The sequence below is a fragment of the Spinacia oleracea genome, chromosome 1 (genome assembly GCF_020520425.1).
Source record: "Spinacia oleracea cultivar Varoflay chromosome 1, BTI_SOV_V1, whole genome shotgun sequence".
NCBI classification, from domain to species: domain Eukaryota; kingdom Viridiplantae; phylum Streptophyta; class Magnoliopsida; order Caryophyllales; family Amaranthaceae; genus Spinacia; species Spinacia oleracea.
Window position 1 is genome coordinate 84,364,173 of NC_079487.1, and position 16,349 is coordinate 84,380,521.

Below are 16,349 nucleotides of genomic sequence, written 5' to 3' on the forward strand. Positions count from 1 at the left end.
TGATTGGTGATAATTGTTAGGTTATGATACATATGAATAAACATAAATCATGCGGAAAAAACATAAAGCCAGGAAACATATTATTAACACATAATCATTTAGCATAATTCAGATGCATACACTTTGTAGCGTGTCCTCCCTAGCTGCGCCCGAACCGAACAAGAATAAGTCTTTAGGACTCCAAGTGTCGTCCCTCCTTAGATAGTCCACATCACGTCCGGATCCGCCTTAAGCTTGACCAACTAGAATCGCCCTTAAGGCAGTATGAATTTCGGCTATTATGGGGCAAGAGAGTGACTGATTTTTCTTGAAAATCTTACCTTTGAATACTTCAATTGTCTCACTAAATATGTGACCCTAGGCCCTTATTTATAGAGTTTATGGAAAGGATTTATAATCCTATTAGGATACGAATTAATTAACTTAGAATCCTTGTAGAACTCTAAATCAATTAATTTATCTTTTAGGATTAGGATTTAATCACATGTAGAATCCCGATAGCTTTAGGATTCACAAACACTCACGAATACACGAGCCGCACGCCCATGCGCAAGCCTCGCGGCCCACGCACGGCGCACATCCCCTTTGCCCGCAACCCATGATCCGTGCGCGCGCCAAGGCTTGGCTGGGCCTGGGCTTGGTCGAGCTTGCCGTGTGGTTTGTTGCGTGTTGGCTTGCTGGGCGATGGCCCGGCTTCGTGCTGGGCCTTCGTCTGGCAGGCCTCGTCCGATGCTAATTCGTACGATACGCTTCCGATTAAATTCTCGATTCCGGAATTCATTTCCGATACGAACAATATTTAATATTTCCGATTCCGGAATTAATTTCCGTTTCGAACAAATATTTAATATTTCCGTTTCCGGAATTATTTTCCGATTTCGATAATATTTCTGATTCTGACAATATTTCCGTTTCCGGCAATATTTCCGATTCCGGCAATATTTCCATTTCCGATAATATTTTCCGATACGTACCATGTTTCCGTTTCCGGCAACAGCTACGACTTGGATAATATTTATATTTCTGACACGATCCATATTTCCGTTTCCGGCAATATCATCGTTTTCGGAGTATTCATTTCTTGCTTATGACGATCTCAGCTCCCACAGAAACCAAGATCCGTCGATTCCGAATATTCATAGATGGAGTATTTAATGCCATTAAATACTTGATCCGTTTACGTACTATTTGTGTGACCCTACGGGTTCAGTCAAGAGTAAGCTGTGGATTAATATCATTAATTCCACTTGAAGTGAAGCGGCCTCTAGCTTAGGCATTCAGCTCACTTGATCTCACTGAATTATTAACTTGTTAATTAATACTGAACCGCATTTATTAGACTTAACATTGTATGCATACTTGGACCAAGGGCATTATTTCCTTCAGTCTCCCACTTGTCCTTAGGGACAAGTGTGCATTTCCTAATTCCTTTGTCGCTCGATGCTTGCTCTTGAACATAAGGTAAGAGTTGTCATCCTTATTATGTCCAGAGGTGTTTCTCGGTTTCAGAGTTCAACTGATCAAATAAAACAGATAATCATAACCTATGATTCATCTGAGCATGGCCATGCATTTTACAGTTTCTAGCTCTCCGAGTGGCCTTGTACAACTTTCAGCATCTCATCCCGATTTATGGGGAGGACAATCCCAATCTTGCGATCTTGAGATTATACTTAGTTTGATAGGTGATTACCTGAGCGTTGCCTTTATAGCCTCCTTTTATGGTGCGACGGTTGACAGCGTCAAAGTAAGCAGTTCTCAAACAAGTAATCTCAAATCACTCAGGTATTGAGGATTAGTGTCTAATAATTTTAATGAAATTTACTTATGACAGATTTTCATCTCTTACAGTAAAGTTTCATAGGTCTGTCCGATACTAGTCTTCCCAAAGTAAGTATCTATGAAAATGATTACGACATTGCCATGTCCACATAGTTCAAGAAACAGAACTACTAGTCATCTTACATTCTAGTCGTCTAACGTTTTCTATGCGTCCATCTTTATAGAAAACTCCGACCAGGGACCATTTTCAACTTTTGACATTCAAGTTCACTTGATATACATTTCTTAGTCACAGGACTGGTCCTGACAGTCTATCTTAATATATCGTCAAATTGAAGGGACTCATCATTTAATACTAAACCAAGATTAAATGGAATATTAAAATACATTTCATATATGATAAATGTTCAACCCCAATGTTTTACAACCATGGGCCTCAAACCCATCTTTAAAACAATTAATGGAATTCAAAGCTATGCTTGATTTCCAGTGCCACAATGTGAGTGTTGTTTCTCACTTGTTGCATAGGTTTAGTTATCATGCTTTGCCAATCTTAATATCCTTTTCATCGAATGTTCTTCGAGATAGATGATAAGATCTTTTGAGTATGTTTAGTTTGTGATCTATTCTTTCTAGCTACAAGAGTGGTTTTACGAATTTTTCAATGAAGAATCATCAAGTCAGCAGACATGTGATCTACCCAAGTTCAGTGAAGAAATCTTTAACATAAACAACCCTGTTTTATTGTTTCTTAGGCAATAAGTACTTTTACTTCAATTGTATAGGTTGCTAGTGATGCTTTGGTTGGATTTACTTATCCAAGCAGTTCCCAGATATGTGGAAGACTCTCCAGCTGTATCTTAGAACATAGAAATTAATATTTAATTTCCCACGCAACAACTCATGGTCTCCAATCCATGTTGCCATTTCAAAACACGATGCTCTTTAGCTCATCCTTGTTAATGGTTAACTCCAAAGGGTCTTGCTTGATCCTATTCTAGTGTTTATGCGTGTAGCATCAACTATTTAGCATATCTTTATTTCTTTGAGTCAAGAACTATTCCTATGTACCTTTTCAAGTACCATAAGCTTTTCTTGATCTCGATCTAGTTGATCTTCACTTCGATCAATAGTGATTGGTATATGTTCGTCATGCCTAAAGCCATACGATACATTTTTGGCGATCCTCATATTATTTCATACATGATAAATTCTTTTGCAGAATAATTCCCAATTGAATTCTATTCATGTAACTTTAGCTCATTCAATTTCAGCAGATACTGAATCCAGCTAAATTCTTTGACATATAATATAGGTTTAAGAATCTCACTTGGATCCTTTGATGTTTAACTTAGTAAATGCTTATACATAGTTCAAACATTCTTTACTTAAATTTATTCACATGGGTCGAATATCTCCAATGGAGTCTTTCGTGTTTGATTTAGTAAATGCCATTACTTAATCTAAAACAATATCATAAGATCTTTGTAAATAGTTCTTAATACCCAGTTGTGAGGGGGTCGAAAAAGCACGAGGCTAATGCGTGACCTCGTCCCTCGTGGGCGTGACGTTTCTTTTTGTCAAAATCAAGTGTAATTGGATTTCCTGTGAGTTTACACCCAATTGACTAGTAATATAGGAGTCGCCATTCAGTTTTTAACGAAAATGAGAAAACCTGACAAAACCCGGTTATCGTGACATAAAGGGAGTGCAATTATGTTTGACCACGACGGCCGTAGGTTCCCTTGTGATCCCTGGTGTGGGGATCCCTCAACGTACACCCGCCGGGCAGAGATTGAGAGTTCGGGGGACTGTAACTACCGAGAGGAGTACTCTCTCTTCGATAACTCCAGAGGCAAGATATCCTTACTAGCTCAACATAAACAATTGAAGGGACATGCGTTAACTATTAAACTAATCTGAATTGATTTTAACAATATGCAACACATAATACTAGATCGATCGTGATTATCTGGTTTAAATTGATTTAAGGGACCTAGTATGATAGTTTAATTGTCCAAGATATTATCTTTATTAGGCGTGATAGAACAATCAGATTAATAGTTTAACAGTTTTATAAAAGGGCGAGGAAAGCGATTAAATCATGCGAAGGGACACATTACGACGCACCCTTGAGAGGTGCGTCACGGTTCTCAGAAAACTAACCACTTTGGCGTTGCTATTTCTCCTTTTATTTAACGAATCTCAAGTTTCCGGTCTTAATTCTTCAGCTACAAGGGACAGGATACGTTCTGTTCGATTTTTGGATCGATTGCGACAGAACGCGGGATCAATTTCGCAGTGTGAGGCTTAGGCTTAGGGGTTGGAGTCAATACTCAGAATATGAATTGTGTGTGTCCTTTTCACGTCGAATTTGGGGCTGTATTTATAGGGAAGAGTTCGTGGAAAGATAGAATTTTAGAGCTCTAATCCAAGAAGAATTAGAAAAGAACACGTACCCAGGTAATTTCAGCGCCCAGGGCTGGGCGCCGAAGATTTCGGCGCCCAGAGCCAGGCGTTGAAAATAGGGTATGGGCCGTATTTCCTTGTCAGATTTGGACTCGTGGAATACGGAGTCTTTGAGACTTATCTGAGTCTTTTAGTGCGTATTAACTTTATGACGGAATGCGTCTGGGCCCGTTACGAACTCTAGGTTCGTTAGGATTTTAATTAATACGTAACTCTTATTTTGAATTTTACTAGGAACAGAATTCCTCTTGTAAATTCTATCTCTTTTAGGATTTACGTTGGAGTGCGACACCTAATTCTGACAGGTTTCTATCTTTTATGACTTGCCACTTTTAACAACTACCTTTTATGGCAGTTACTATTTTTAGAAGGTTTCTATAAATAGCAGGTTTGACTGAAATGAAAAGGGTGATCGAGATTCGTTATTTTATAGGAGATGCGTTGCCAAGTGGAGATTTATGTTCTCATCATCGAACCTTCCCTTTTGGGAATGGGGACAAAAGTAGGTGTCTACACCAGTATGTACTAAGTTTCGCCATGGTCCATCATTGATGAATAATCTCAAATCTAAGTCATTAGCATTTGAATGTTATTTCACAATAGAGAGATATGTGTGTGATACACATAGGACCAATTAAGTTTTACGTACTCCCACTAAACTTCTTATATATTTATAAGAATCATGTACATTTTATGAAACTAAAATACTTATTAGCTTCACTAAAATACATTTCTAATTCCCAATTGCTTGCTTAAATCTGTACTTAGATTTTATAAGCTAGCTTTCCTTTTCAAGCATTTATTTGGATGCACAAATCTTATGACATACCATGTACATAGTCTATTCCAACATTTGATTGAGGAATACGTTTTGTATCCAATTGCCATATGTACCAATACGCAATCATTGCTTGAATTATAGACTTGAGCATTACGATTATGCATGAGGTTTCAACACAATCCACACCGTGAATTTGCTTGTAACCTTTAGCAACTAATCTAGCTTTGTGTGTGAACACAATTCCATGTTTGATGGTTTTTATCCTTAAAACCAATTTGCAGCTAATAGGTGTTTAATCTATTCTTGCAAATCAACAAAATTTCAATTTTGTCATCAAAACATTAAGTATGCTTTATGGCCTTTAACCGTCTAAAACATTGAGTCTATATATGGCCTCTAACCATTTTAGGGAATCCATATTTTGTCATAGCTTTCTTACAAGTCACAAACTCATTAATCTACATGATAATAGTTTGACTGTAAGTTGTAGGTTTCTTCACTATCTAATAGAAGAATTGCATAGTGACCTGAACTCCATGTTTCTTCACTATCTAATAGAAGAATCTCATAGTTTCAGTGACTTGAACTCTATGCCTACTAGGGTATAGAACATCAAACGATAGAATATCAACAGACACTTAAAAGTTCTTTAAATATTCTGTTCTCCTTGAAGCACTTGTAAAGTCTTCTAAGAGATGTCTATTCTTTAAAGCCACTTCTAAAGTCCTTAAAGAATACGTGTTCGGATTTTCTAAAGAACTTCGAAAAGCCTCCGGAATGTCCGTTTATGTTTGTTGTTCGCCTCGAAGACTTTCGAGGTCTATTTTCTCCCACTTGTCATTTTGGAAACGAATCTCCGAAAGGAAATTATTTCGAGCAAACAAACATTATGTTCTCAAAATTCGTGGTAGAAACGATACCCTTGTGTCTCATTTGAATAAATCACAATGAAACATATATCTATACTTGGGCCTTAGTTTGTTGAATAACAAACATTAAGCTCCCACTGAGTTTAGCAACTCTTTAGATATATATTATTGAAAAGATATTCTGAAATTACTTTTCAATTGCTTTGACAAATTTGGTTTAGTTTGGTGGTAGTTGAGCATTTTCTTTAGAAATTATAGGAAGATTCTTTATGAATCATCATTGACCAAATCAAGTACTAATTGACTTCGATCATTCCAACTTAGATATGCCATATCTTATGGAGTTAGATCGTGAATTTTACTACACACAATCATTGATGATCATTTTTTACTTAAGTAATCATCAACATGATCTAACCTAGATCTTTATGATTTCTTGCCAAGTGGGATTTATACTTCTGAATCTTTGAACTAGCCAAACAGATTCAAACTTATATCACATTGAGTAAATAAACCTATATTCACTCAAATCTGTGTGAAATAATAAAGTCATAAAACCTTTCTTTAGCTTTGAATTCTATTGTCTAGGAGTTCTAACAATAGTTCATATCTTTTGTTACTTTCAACAAGTAAGACTAGCTTGTCTTGAATTGATCTAGAAATCAATCAACTTTCAAAAGTCCATCAAAATAGAGCTTTTGAATGTTAACTTGTTGATATGGTCTAAGCAACAATGCCAAAGATTAGTGGAACTCAAATCAAGGGGTTGATTTGAACCTAGTAAAGTCCTATTGTTAAAGAGTTGTTTATTTTAATCAAGCATATTGACTCAACCCGTAGATGACCATTTCATTCAAATAAACAAACAAACATTGTTTTTGTTTTTGTTGAATGTGAGTCTTTCTGTGTTTGAAGCAGAAATTTAGGTATGCTGATTATGGAACAAAATAGCCATTAAGTTCCAGCCTTGAAAGGACTTAAAACAAACCAGATGACCTTACAACTAATGTAGCATTGCCATGCTTCATTTCCCACTTGTAGGCCATTAGTGTAGCCTAGCTTCCATTGTTTGAGTTATTACGGAAGTAAGAACCTCAATCGGTATATGATACCAAGGAAGTTTGATTGCTAGGTCACTTCTCTTAAACATAAACTTATAGGTAGAAACGGAATTGTTGATTCCTTTTATTTGTTCCTTGTTTTCCCATTTCTTGTACCCTTTCTCATAGTCTTAAGAATTGAATTCTTTAGTGTTTGACTTTTATACTTTGTTTAGACATGTCCAATGTCAATCCAACAAAGTTCTTACCATTTTAATTTATGTTGAATATTCTGTTTCAACTAGATGATCTTACCGGAAGCTTCTAAAGTTCTCTAAGCATCGATCTATTCGAATGTCTAGGGACTAGACTCATTCGAGAATTAAATGGACAAAGATATTAGGTTGTTAACCATTGGTAAAGCTGAGCGTTTAAACTCAATGCTTTATGATCTCAAAACTACATTGTATTTTGAATTCATAAGCACCAATCGGTTTGCCATTCGACTTTGATACTCGAAAACAACCATAAAAGTCGCTATAAGAAACGTACATTTAAATTGCTCATTTTCTCTCATTTCCGTGAATCGTTCTTGGATTCGCTACCCATCGAGGAAATTTACTGTTACCTTCTAAAGGATTTACTTCAGTGAAAGATATTTAATTATAAACAATAATTAAAACATACATTGAACCATGCAAAGTCTAAACTTTTATCATGAATAATAACTTGAAAATTAAAGCAATCATGCAATTTAAACAAGTCATTAGCATTTTATTCGATTTTATTGTTCCGGCAGGTGTGAATAAAATGATTCCAAGACCCTAAAATCATTGAATAATTAAGCACATTATGTATTTTGACTCAATTCTAAAATATTTTAGGTAAGCAAAAGCCTTTTGCTAATAGTCTAGAAACTACTCTTGGTTGATAGGTACGTCTAAGAACTTATTAGGTAAACCTATCGATTTTTCCACGACATAAAAGGACTCCTTACTTATATCGTTGAGTTTCACCAAAACTAACATGTACTCACAATTATTTGTGTACCTTACCCCTTTAGTATCGATAAGTAACACCTCGCTATGGCGGAAACCTATTACTAAGATCGATGTAAAGGATATCCAAGTAAGTGTTATTTTGGCATGGCACCTTTTAACTCAATTTTTAAGTTTTGAACTTAAGGCTCTTACTATGTTGGTTAGATTTTAAGTGAACTAAAATCCTTAATCATGCAACATAATCAAGCCACAATCTCATGCATATTTAAGACATATTTAAAAGCAATAAATAACTTAAAGCATGCATAAGATAATTGTGATCTAGTATGGCCCGACTTCATCTTGAAGCTTCAACTTCAAAGTCCGTCTTGAAAATGGATTGGAAACTCCGTCTTGAATTTCACCGTGGGAGGCGCCATTTTCTTCAAATAGGATAAGCTATAATTAAACTAATTAAAACTATTTGATGGTACGCAGACCATATTTGAATTGAAAAACAAATTTGGTGCTTTAGACCAATTACATTCAAATTAATGGTACGCAGACCATATTTTCTATCCTATTTGGGCCATACTAGTCACTTCATAACCTGCAAAACAGTACATATACAATATATACCATTCACCTATTCATTATCATGAATGGCCCACATAGTTGGTTAGTAAAAACACGTTATGCATCACTTAAATATTTGCAGCAATTAATCAAGGGCACCAATAATCTACAAATTATTCAGTCCTTATTAATTCTAATCAAGTTGTTTAACCTTAAAGGATTTGTAGACCTAATCAAGAGTTTATGACTAAAAATACTCCCACTTAAACCAATAACTTTATATGCTTTACTAATTTTAAACATAAAATTGTATTTCTAGTCTAACCGGAAACATACAAGTTTAATTAAAATTTAAAGTTCATATAAAATTATAATTAATCCACTTATTTAATTTATTTTTCAGTTGAATTGAATAAATTTAAATTAATTCAAGGTTTAATTTTAGTAAAATAATTAGTATAAATAAAATTTATAATAATTATAATATTCAAAATTAAATCCGAGAAAACAATTTAAATAATTAATTTTAAATTTAATTAAAATTATTTCCGAATTGAAAATTAAAATTAAAACGAAACGCATCAATACTTTGCAAGACGAGGTACTTGGGCTTGCGCCCAAGCCCCATCGAGCTACGAGACCCATGCCCCGTGCGTATTGATCGTCGCACATACCCCGCACAGCCATACGCACCCACGCCCAAGCCACACACACACGCAGCCCAAGCGGGCTACGCTGCGCGCAGCATTGCTGCGTCGTGGCTGTTGCTCCTTAGCGAGCTTGGTGCGTCGTGGCGCAGCGTGCTGCTGCCCACACACATCGTGCTCTTGTTGTGTACCCATTCTCTTGCCCATCGCTCTGCACGCACGCCTAGGCGCAGGGCCTTGCGTGCCGCATAGCTCGTTGCTCATTGACGTTGCATTCGTACCGCACGGGCGACGAGCTCCCTTGCTCGTCGTCGCGTGCCCGCACTATACAACACCCCTTAAGGGTAACACGTAGCTTCCATTTCTTTGTGCGTGCAACATTTATGGGCGTTTTTATAAGAATTTAAAATTTTTAATTTAATATTAATGACAAATTAATAAATCATATTAATTTCATAATATTAGGGCTAAAAATCGAAAATTTATTAATCAATTAATTTCCGATCAACATTGATTCAAATCTAGGTCATAAAAAATTAAAATTTAATATAAATTAACAATTTTTATGGTGGATTTTAATCATTGGTACCTAATTAAATTATTAATTAATTATGAAAATCAAATCAATTCGAAATTATTCGAATTTCAACAAATTAATCATAATTACAAATTAGGTTGTATACTTTGTAGGGGAATACAGTTAAACATAATAACATGTGCGGAATAATCCCCAAAGCCAGGAAACATGTATAAAGCACAGATTAAGCAAACTTACATTCGAAACGTGTTTTCCACAATAATCCGTCAACGAACACGAACAAAGAACTCCACTTGTCGTTCCTCTACTTGGTTCACCGACACGATCAGATCCGTCTTGATTATCGTAGCTTAGACAATCGATCAAGAGATTTGCTTTTTGGGGTGAACACACTATGGAGGCACAGAGCGAATTAGGGTTCTCTGTTTTCTCCTAGGGTTGTGTGTAATCTGAATTGTGATTGCAGTTCTTGGAAATTAGGTCATAAGGTTATTTTCATAACCTTACTAACCGACCAAGCCATAAGGCAAGGCCGGCTAGCAAGCCCGCGCAGCATCACACGGACACGCACAGCGAGCTGGGCCGTGGCCCGCGCTGCTGCTGCTCTGTCATGGTCTTGGCCCGCGCGTGCACACAGCTGCTCGGCCATGGGCCAGCGCTGTTGTGTCGCCTTGCTTGCTTGCCTAGCGCGCGCGCCCATGGGCCTTGAGTGCTTCGTGCACTCGGCTCGTGGGCCGCTCCTCGTATCCGCGTTTAATATATTTCCGATATATTATTTATCGTTTCATATACGACGAATCACCGTCGTACGATACGATTTATTTGTTTCGCCTAGCTTACGAATATTCGTGATACGATACGATATTCGCAAGGTCGTATCGTATAATGCGTTTCCAACTTAAATCCCGAAAAGCTATTAAATGAATTTCCGATTCATTTAATCCGGTGATCTGTTACGTGTCATTGGTGTGACCTTGTAGGTTCAGTCAAGAGTAAGTTGTGAGTTCAATATCCATTAGAACTCACTGATCGGAAGCATTGCTCCAGCTAGCTGTTCCGATCACTTGATCTCACTGAATTAGTTGTTCGCAATTAATCTGAACCTTGGTATTAGACTTAATGCACCTTGGGTGAAGGACATATTTCCTTCAATCTCCCACTTGTCATTCAGACAAGTGTGCATCCACATTCCTTTGTCGCTTAGTGTTACTTACTGAACATAAGGTAAGATCCAAGCCATCCTTATTAGGTCCAGAAGTGTTTCTCGGATTACAGAGTTCAACTGTCAAACTTTTGCAGAAGGTTAAGCCTAACCATTCTGAGCACGGCCATGCATTTTACAGTATCTAACTCTCCGAGAGGCCTTGTTACACAACAACACCGTATCCTATCAAAGATAGGAGGACAATCCATTCTTGCCATCTATGAACACTCACTTTGATTCATAGTACGCCCAATAACTGCTTTTATAGCCTCCTTTTACGGTGCGACGTTTAGCTAGTATCAAAGCGAACTAATTCTCAAACGAGCAGACATAATCGCTCATGTTCTGAGGAACGGTTTCTAATCACCATTAATGAGAACTACCTATGACATGACTTTAATCTCTTAAAGCGTTCTCATGGTCAATCCGATACAAGATCCAATAAGTATCTATGCAAAAGATTCTGACATCCAGTCACTCTAGTTCAAGAAACAGAACTAAGTAACCTACTTGCAATCTAATCTTCATTATTCATTGGTCGTCCACCTTTCAATGACCTGGATTAGGGATCCTTTGTGACTTCAATATTCAAGTTCACTTATGGGTGTTTCTTTGCCAAAGAATCCATCTTGACATCCCATTTGAATGATTTGAATCACATGGACTTATCATTTAATTCTAAACCACAATTAAATGAATATGAAATAATAAATTTCATAAATATGAAATGGTTAAACCAATTGTTTTAAACATAGATCTAACAGATGTTCTAAAACAATACTTAGAAAATCAAAGCCATTCTCCAACATGCTTGATTCCCATGGTTGCTACATGTGCGTTGTGTTTCACTTGTGGCAACGGTTTAGTCAATGGATCCGCGACGTTGTCGTCAGTTCCAACCTTGCAAATCTCGATTTCCTTTCTTTCAACGATCTCTCGAAGTATATGAAATCGCCGCAGTATGTGCTTGGACTTCTGGTGGCTCCTAGGCTCCTTTGCCTTGGCAATGGCTCCGCTATTGTCACAATAAAAAGCCACTGGTCCTTTAATGGAGGGGACAACACCAAGTTCTTCGATGAACTTTCGAATCCAAACAGCTTCCTTTGCTTCTTCTGAGACAACAATGTACTCGGCTTCAATTGTAGAATTCGCAATAGTGCTTTGCTTAGCACTTTTCCAGCTTACTGCTCCGCCGTTGAGGCAGAACACAAACCCAGACTGTGATCTGAAATCATCTCTGTCGGTTTGAAAGCTTGCGTCCGTATAGCCCTTAACAATCAACTCATCTGTACCATCATAAACCAGAAACTGATCCTTAGTCCTTTTCAGGTACTTTAGGATGTTCTTGGCAGCAGTCCAATGCGCCTCACCTGGTTCTGACTGGTACCTGCTCGTTGCACTGAGTGCGAACAAAACCTCCAGCCTTGTACAAATCATAGCATACATGATGGATCCAATAGCCAAAGCGTATGGAATTCCACTCATCTTTCTACACTCATCAGATGTTTTGGGACACTGATTCTTGCTTAGATATACGCCATGTGACATGGGTAGATGGCCTCTCTTGGCTTCCATCATATTGAACTTAGCTAGCACTTTGTCAATGTAAGTGCTTTGGCTTAGTCCAATCATCCTTTTAGATCTATCCCTATAGATCTTGATGCCCAATATGTACTGTGCCTCTCCTAAGTCCTTCATTGAGAAACACTTCCCGAGCCAAGTCTTTACAGACTCCAACATAGGAATGTCGTTTCCAATAAGCAGTATGTCGTCAACATACAAGACTAGGAATGCAATTTTACTCCCACTGACCTTCTTGTATACCCAAGATTCGTCCTGATTCTTGATGAAGCCAAACTTATTGACTGCTTCATCAAATCGTTTATTCCAACTCCTTGATGCCTGCTTTAGTCCGTAGATGGACTTCTTAAGCTTGCATACCTTTCCTTGGTTCTTTTGATCGACAAAACCCTCCGGCTGTGTCATGAACACAGTCTCTTCAAGAACACCGTTCAAGAAGGCAGTTTTGACATCCATTTGCCATATTTCATAGTCATGAAAAGCGGCAATCACAAGGATTATCCGAATAGACTTAAGCATCGCGACTGGAGAAAAGGTTTCATCGTAGTCAACGCCGTGAACTTGCCTGTAACCTTTTGCTACCAATCCAGCCTGGTATATGTATACAATTCCATCTTTGTCTTTCTTCAATTTGAAGACCCATTTGCATCCGATAGGTGTGAACCCATCCGGCAAATCAACCAAATCCCAGACTTGATTTTCAGACATGGAGTCTATTTCAGATTGCATGGCCTCTAACCATTTAATGGAGCTTGGGCTCGTCATAGCTTGCTTCTAAGCCAAAGGTTCATCACTATCCAATATGAGAACGTCTAAGTTTTCAGTCAAGAGGACGCCTGTCCATATGTCCGGCTGAAAAATAGTTCTATTTGACCTACGAGGGGCAACAACGTTTTGAGGAACTACTCCCACTGGCTCTTCTAAAGACCTTGGAGGTTCATCAACTTGAACTGCTTCTAAAGAGTTCTGAGTTCGTTGTTCGTCTCGAATCTCTTCAAGGTCTATTATTCTCCCACTTGTCAATTTGGAAATATGATTTCTTTCCAAAAGGACACCGTCACGAGCAACGAATACCTTGTTGTCTGACTTGTTGTAGAAGTAATACCCCATAGTTTCGTTTGGATACCCAACGAAGAAAAATTTGTCAGATTTAGGTTGTAGCTTGTCCGAAATTAATCGCTTGACATATGCTTCGCAACCCCAAATCTCCAGAAAAGACAACTTTGGAAGTTTCCCAGTCCATAATTCGTATGGAGTCTTTTCAACAGCTTTTGACGGAGCACGATTCAGTGTGAGTGCTGCAGTTTGCAACGCATGTCCCCAGAACTATAAAGGAAGTTCGGCTTGACCCATCATTGACCTGACCATATCGAGTAAGGTCCTGTTTTTCCGTTCCGACACTCCATTCCATTGAGGTGTCCCCGGAGCAGTCAATTTAGAAAGAATACCACATTCTTTTAGATGGTCATCAAACTCGTGGCTAAGATATTCACCTCCTCGATCCGATCTTAGAGCTTTGATTTTCTTGCCATGTTGATTCTCTACATCATTTTGAAATTCTTGGAATTTCTCAAACGATTCAGACTTGTGCTTCATTAAGTAAATATAGCCATATCTGCTGAAGTCGTCCGTAAACGTTATGAAATAGCTGAACTCACCTCTAGCTTTCATACTCATAGGCCCACATACGTCCGTATGTATTAGCCCTAGTAGTTCGCATGCTCTTTCTCCCACCTTTGAGAAAGGTTGCTTTGTCATTCTGCCAAGTAAACAAGATTCGCATTGATCAATCTTCTCTAAGTCGAATGATTCTAGAATTCCTTTCCGTTGAAGTAATTCCATGCGCTTTATGTTTATATGGCCTAATCGACAATGCCACGGAAATGTGAGATTCGAATCACCAGTTTTAGCCTTTTTGATATTTATGTTATAAATGTGTTTGCTCGTATCTAGCACGTAAAGACCGTTTTCTTGTTGTGCTGAACCATAAAACATTCCATTCAAAGCAAAAGAACAACTATTATCTTTAAATTGAAAACTAAAACCTTTAGAATCTAAACTTGAAACGGAAATGATGTTTCTGGTGATACTAGGAACATAGTAACAATTTTCTAGTTCCAAAACAAACCCACTAGGCAAAGAAATAAAATAAGATCCTACGGCTAATGCAGCAATCCGTGCTCCATTTCCCACGCGTAGATCCATCTCGCCTTTATCCAGCTTTCTACTTCTCCTTAGTCCCTGTGGATTGGAACATAAGTGTGAGCCACAACCAGTATCTAATACCCAAGAAGTAGAATTAGCTAGATTATAATGTATAACATACATACCTGAAGGAGAAGCAACGTTTCCGTCCTTCTTCTCTTCCTTTAGTTTGGGGAATCTCGCTTGTAATGACCAATTTCATTACAATTGAAGCATTGCGATGTGGAAGGAGAAGCATTCCTCTTCATCTTGCTCTTAGAAGGCGCCAGATGCCCTCCGGGAGTGGACGAAGATGCAGCCTTGCTTTTCTTCCCCTTGCCTATTTTCTTGAATTTAGTGCACCTCACATTCAAAGGGTCTTGATTGAACTTAAGGATTTTCTCACATTTCATGAGTAAATCCACAAGTTCAGAGAATGTGCTCTCTTTCTGATGAAAGAAATAGTGCATCTTAAAACCTTCATAATCCTTATGAAGAGAATTCAGCACTAGTGCAATAGCTACGGACTCTTTGATCGAACCACCAAGTCTCTCAATTGTGAAAAATAATCCAGACATCATATCCACATGAGACCGAATTGATGTGTTTTTGTCCATCTTGACAGAGTAGATGCGCCTTTGTGCCTCCAGAAGTTCGACTTCTAGGCACGACTTGCATGGGGTTATGAGCTTGAGATTGCTCATCGAATTAGCCAATTCGTCAACCCCATTGCCACCAGTTTGGCACAAGGGTTGAAAACCCGCACACTTATCCTCGAGGCTACTTAGGAGAGCTTGAGGTTCAAAAGTAATGAACCTCCCTCTCCAACTCTCAGGGATAGACTTGAGGATGAACTCCGTGATAAGGTATTTGTGAAGTGCCCAACTTCTGTACCTTTCAGGAGTCATGCCTCGCGCATCATAGCTAGGGAAAGGTTTGTTTAATGACATAATGTATGTCATTAACTTTCAAAACTTCAACAAGTTTCCCTTTCCATTCAAGAAAATTAGTCAAGTCTAACTCGACATCCAGAATTTCAGATGATATGATTGTTGTTATGTTTGCGACCATTTTGATTACTACAATCGAAAAGAATTTGCAATAAATAACCATTCATACAATTCAATAACTTTGAAATAAAATCAAAACATGCAATCATTAAAGCTATTAAAACATTTCATTCATGCAAAAAGCAAAAACATGGTCCTAAAATGAATGAAACGATTCCAAGACCCCAAAAGTCCTGAATCCTTAAGCAGCTTTAGCATGTCTTAAGTATTTTAAGATTTTAGGTAAGCAAAACCTATTGCTAGTAATCTCCAAATTACTCTTGGTTAATAAATTAATGCCATAATTTATCCCATTGCCACAACTTAATGCCATTGTTGTTTGAGGTATAACCACAATCAACGTGCTCCTTTAGGACGCCTTACCATCTAAGTCAACTAAAATAGCACCTCGCTTTAGCGTAAACCTACTATCTTAGATCCCTAGATTTTTGTAAGTGTTGATTTGGAAGGCAATTTTTAAAACTCAATATTAATTGGACCTAGTTGTTTCTATGTTCGTTCGATTATTTAGTGAACTTAAAACTAATCGATTCATAGGAAACAACCTGTTCATGCAAAGCATACATACATTCATACATTCATGCATAATATATATATATATATATATATATATATATATATATATATA